Source organism: Helianthus annuus, chromosome 9 (genome assembly GCF_002127325.2).
Source record: "Helianthus annuus cultivar XRQ/B chromosome 9, HanXRQr2.0-SUNRISE, whole genome shotgun sequence".
Lineage (NCBI taxonomy): Eukaryota > Viridiplantae > Streptophyta > Magnoliopsida > Asterales > Asteraceae > Helianthus > Helianthus annuus.
The window spans coordinates 103,954,303-103,960,420 of record NC_035441.2 but is presented as its reverse complement, the minus strand read 5'-3'; positions in this window follow the sequence as shown (position 1 = coordinate 103,960,420).

Genomic DNA, 6,118 nt, shown 5'->3' with positions numbered 1-6,118 from the left:
GTAACGTAATATCCTTTTTACAATAATCATGTGCGATGCTCTCGGGTTAGACTGAAATCTTGCTGCGAGGCACATTGGGTACATGATGTCAGGACGTGAAGCAGTCAGATACATCAAAGAACCTATCATGGAACGATAAAATGTTTCATCAGCCCTGTCTCCGGTGAGATCTGGGTGAATCTCATGATTAGTCGCAAGTGGGGTAGCAGCTGGAGTAGAACTTGACATCCCAAATTTCTCTAGAATATCATGCACGTACTTCGTTTGATGAATGAAAATTCCTTCAGGAAGTTGTTCAACTTGTAAACCCAGAAAGAATTTCATCTCCCCCATTGATGACATTTCGAATTTCTGCTTCATCACCTGTTCGAAATCTTTGCACAATTTCTCATTCGTTGACCCAAAAATTATATCGTCCACATAAATTTGTACTATCAGAAGATGACCATCAACGACTTTAGTGAAGAGAGTGGCATCCACTTTTCCACATATAAACTGGTTAGCGAGTAGGTGTTGAGACAAAGTCTCGTACCAGGCCCTCGGCGCCTGATGTAAACCATACAACGCTTTGTCCAGCAAATAAACTTTGTTCTTGTGGAATGGGTCAGTAAATCCCGGTAGCTGACCAACATAAACCTCCTCTTTGACCTTCCCATAAAGAAACGCTGATTTAACATCTAACTGATATACTTTGAAATTCTTCCAAGACGCAAATGCTAGGAAAATTCTGATAGCCTCTAGTCGTGCGACAGGAGCATAGACTTCAGTAAAATCAATCCCCTCCTGTTGACTAAAGCCCTGAACAACGAGTCGAGCTTTGTTCCTTACAACCACTCCTCTATCGTCCCTCTTACATTTGAAAACCCATTTTGTATTGATTTTCCTTTGACCATCCGGCAAATCAACTAACTTCCACACCCCCAACTTTTCAAAATGACTTAATTCTTCTTGCATCGCTATGACCCAGGAGTCTTCAGTAAGCGCCTCTTTGTAAGTTCTCGGTTCGACCTGCGAGATAAAACAACTTAATGAAAATTCAGTTTGTAAAGGTGCTACTGTAGAATAAAAACATGTTAAGCCCTGGTCAATTTGAAGTCTCGTGCGAACGCCCGATTGCAATTCTCCTATTATCAACTCCTCTGGATGATAAGAAAGAGTTCGCGGCATCACTTCACTTGGAACTTCTACATTTCCTTCTAGATTAGTAACATTCTGCTCTGCATCTTGTTCACCAACTTGGTTTGTTTGACTTGACAACTGGATCTGCTCCCCCTCAAGATCTGAATCACCATGGTAAAAAACTGGCATGTTATCAGCTTCTTGATCATCATTCAACTCCGACTGATTACCAGGAGCAACTTCATCATCATTTTCACCAGCATTACTAGGACCTGCTTCATCATCATTTGAAGTTTCTCGAGGTCTTCTAGAATACTCCACTGGGAACCTGAGCTGCGACTCATACTCTCGCAAAATATCCAGCTTATCAAAGAAATCTGCTTCTTCCTCTGATTCTTCTCTCATGTCAAACGAATCCCAAAGTTTGTCATAATGATAACGCCATGAATCACCAGGATTCTGTGGCGGCATAGTGTACCCCTGACATTCAACATTTGCTGCCTCAATAATATGCTTCTCGCTTGGAATGAAGACACGTCGCAAAGGACTTGAATAACCCACAAAGATTCCCTCAACACTCTTCGGACCAAACTTTCCTTTAGGCTCTATCACCGTACAGGGTGACCCAAACGGTTCTAGATACTTCAAATTCGGCTTGCGTTTATTGAGTAGCTCAAAACACGTCTTGTTGAATTTCTTTATAGTAAGAACTCTGTTGAGAGTATAGCATGCAGCAGAAACAGCTTCAGCCCAGAAATTTATTGGTAACTTAGAGTCTACAAGCATCGTTCTGGCTGTCTCGATTAACGTCCGATTTTTGCGTTCTGCAACTCCATTCTGCTGCGGAGTGTACGGAGCACTAAACTCATGCAGTATACCTCTTTCATCACAAAATTCTTTCATCTTACTGTTTTTGAATTCAGTACCATTATCACTTCGAATTCTACAGATCGGCCTCTGATACAGATTCTCAATTCTTTTAAACAATGCCATCAAACTATCAAAAGTCTCATCTTTTGATTTCAAAAACATCACCCAAGAAAATCTGGAATAATCATCAGTCACGACCAAACAGTAGGAATCTCCTGTTATACTCTTGACATTCACTGGACCAAACAAATCCATGTGAAGTCTTTCCAAAGGTCTTGAAACTGAATTGACTTGCTTTGTAGGGTGTGACTTTTTTTCTGTTTGCTTTGACACAACTTATGCACTCCCCTTCCAGATGAAAACCTTTAACATGCACTCCTGTAACCAAGTCGTTATGCACTAAGTGATTCATTTTCCTTAGGTGAATATGCCCCATCTTTCGGTGCCATAACCTTGACTCTTTCTCCGTTGCTCTGGACACAAAACAATGAGCCTGACCCGTGGTTGTAGTAGCGACGCTCATGTCCAACACGTACAGATCGTTGACTCTTGGTGCCCTCATGATGATCCACTCTTCAGGTATCACAAATCCCGGTTTCAAGATCAAACATTCTTTGTCGGTGAAATGAGTAGTATACATCCTGTCACAGATCTGGGAGATACTCAGCAGGTTGTTCTCCAGCTCAGCGATGTAGTTAACTCTCTCAAATGTTATAATGCCATTTGACAATGTTCCTTCACCTATGATCCTTCCTCCTTGATTACCCGCAAAACCCACATAACCACCATTAATGTTATTCACATCATACAGCAATGCGGTCTTCCCTGTCATATGCCTTGACGCTCCACTATCCATTATCCACCTGGATACAAGTTTTGGAAGATCCTGCACATAACAAATCATCATTTAAACAACTTCAAGAAAGATGCCGATTCATGCTTCGCAATCCAGGAAGCTCCGGCAATTCAAACTGTTTAGTCAAACATTGAGTCCACCCAGGCCTCATCAGCCTTAGGTGCAACCTTGACTCTCGCAATTTGAATTTTGAAATTTTCAGCCTTGAGAGGCGGAAAATTTGCATCATAATCAACAATAATTGGCTCTTCAGCCTTTTTCTCCTCAGAATTTGAAACTTTCTTCTCAACTTTTGATTCAATTTTTGGTTTCCACACCTGTTGAGTTACTGCAAACCTTTTAAAAAATTTATCATTTTGGGTTACCAACTTCTTTACGGGTTCAGCTTTTGCTTTTGCTTTTACGTTGTCGATTTTAACGTTTTTCTTCTCAACCACTTTCTTCTCAACATACATCGGTGCGTTACCCTTCACATCAACCTTCTTTTGTTGAACCTTCACAGCTTCAGTCTTAGGCTTCACATATGTACACTTTCGTGCAATATGACCAACCTGTTCACATCTAAAACAAGTACGAGTATCAGCTACCCGACTCGTGCCTTCAAACTGAGCCTGTGAAGCTCTCTTCTCAAAAAAATTCTTTGTTTGATTTTGAAAAAATTTCTTTTTCTTCATCAGCAAGTGAACTTGAACTGTTCACAAATTTTTTCTTTTCGACAAACCTCTTGTGTGAAACATTCTTTTTCTGAAACGGTTTACCCCCTGATAACCACCCGACCAGTTGTTTCTGTTATTATTGTAAAAACGCGGTGGATAACCAGTTTTCTTGTTGTAAACCCTGTCTTTCTTTCGACTCAGAGTATTCACTGCTGACAACTCGACTTCAACAAGTTTGAAAACATTTGTCAATTTGTTCATGTTAACATTCTCTATCGGAAACTCTAAATCCGAAAACAACTTATCCGAACCCATCATCTTGTACATGACAAGGTTTGATTCTTCATCTAACTTGTTCTTGGACTTTTGTTTCGGAATGTATTTATCCAAGAAACACCCATCCTCCTCAAAAGTGTCACAATCCTGTTTAAGCACTTTGTCTACCACACTTTTCACCACATCATTTTGGACACTTTCGTCATTGGAAGACGTGAACATGACATCAATATTCTCCGGAAGTTGCACTTCACTTCCTTCCTCAAGTTCAACCAACCCAGATTGCTTTTTAGTGTAATTGTGCAAAATCGGCGGTGGAACTTTGTGAAACCCTACACCGGTACCATCTGAAAATAACTAGCAGATTTATGCGTCAGGCACAAAGTCACCACCTGGTCCATTAGGCGGGCTCAGGGGTTGGGCTCGCTACACCCAGATAGATCTACCGCTACTGTCCCTCAGTCCTACCTTGAGGATTAATGGCCTCAAGTTCCTGCCTACCCACTCACATGATCTAAGTCGTAAACCTCCTTACACTAACCATACCATGTATAAAGTATTCGTAATCAAAGTAACATGTATTTCACCCCCGCAGTTTAGAAAACTGAAAACAGTTAAGAGAAAAGGGGGACATGAACTCACAGTGGTGCGTCTCTACCAAGTATATCTTCTGATGAAGCAGCTGTGCGACGACCTACACGTACTAACTCTATTAGACGGACGGCCGTGCCTTAGCTTCATGGTTTAAGTTTTTGGGAAATAGTTAGACAACTATTTCGTGTTTACATTTAGTAAATACTTGGTAATTATTTTCCTTCCCAAGGATGGGGGATTTAATACATGTGCGTTCGTATACTTCGGAATATATTATTAAGTCTCACTTAAAATATACTTTATTTCTAACTCCAAAAATATAAATATTTTTTTCAAAGATATTATATTTTCTATTACATAAAATTTTCCCAAAATAATACCTTGACAAAATACGCGTTCAGTCATATTTTCTTAAAAATGCGTAAGTTACGTTTTAACGATCGAGTGGTAATAATAATTACCGGTGTAACTTATATATTTATCGTAGAGGCGTTCGTATTATTTTGGATTCGTTAACATTCGATAATATTATTTTTACCCTAAAAATAATATTTGTATACGTCACAAAATATTCATAAACACATATCGAGTGACGTTATGAAAAATATATACTAAAGATATATTTACGAAGTTTTATTTTGTGAAATCCCACCTCCGATATTTTGTAAATAAAGTCGTGGCGAAATCTATAATTTTGAAAACAAGTCGAAAAGTATTTCTAACACTTGTAGTGAAAATAATTCTAAGTGTTAGGTTTTTGGAAAAATTTCGCCAGAGTTTCCTCTGTAACGGGAGGTGGCCACGCTTTCAAGCGTATCATTTTCTTTTATAAATCAACGAACAATTTTCTCATTCAATCAAAACAACGTTCAAAGCAACAAACTAGTCAAAATACTTACAAATCGCATAAATTACATGAACTTGTAGTTTATCCCGGAATATGAAGTAAATCCCATTATTTTTAGTGGATCTTTACATAAATCTACTCGAGAACGAGGAAACCAGACGATGTGCACGTATCCCCAGTCTTTTGAGAACAAACTACCAGCACCATTTTTTAGAATCACGTTATTTAAATTTTCGGGACGAAAATTCTTTCAACTAGGGGATGATGTGACACCCGACCTTCACAGAGTGAGCACAAGCTCCGTTAACTTATGCATTCTCTTAGGCATTACAATTGAGTTCGAGTAAACCTAGTACCTTAGAAATTTTACAAACGCTCACGACACAATATACTTAAGTAAATAGTTATGTGATATCCCCTGTTATGTGAAATGAGTGTAAACTATGTGAAATTTCATGCTATGTGAATTATGTGACTTTACGTGATACGTGACTTCATGTGCTAGGTGCTTTGCATGATTCGTTTTGTGAACTTTTGTGAAACTACGTGTATTTACATATAACAGGAAGGTTATTAACGAATCGTATATCTTGGCTTAAATTTCGAGGATGAAATTCCAGTAACATGGGGAGAATGTGACAACCCGTACTCTCGACCTTGATCGTCGAGAGAAGAATATTGTATTGCTATTTTTATTTACTATTATTATTGTTTAAATAATAAAAAAATCGCGTTGAGTTAAACATGCCATTTATCTAATAACCTGAACCGAACGTGTTTACTTTAAATATACATTTGACGTTATAGTTATTTATTAATTAAACGAGCCAGTTCGTTACACATAATATTTTACGGGTTTATACACGGGCCAGGCCCAACACGAATCCCCTACACACAAAC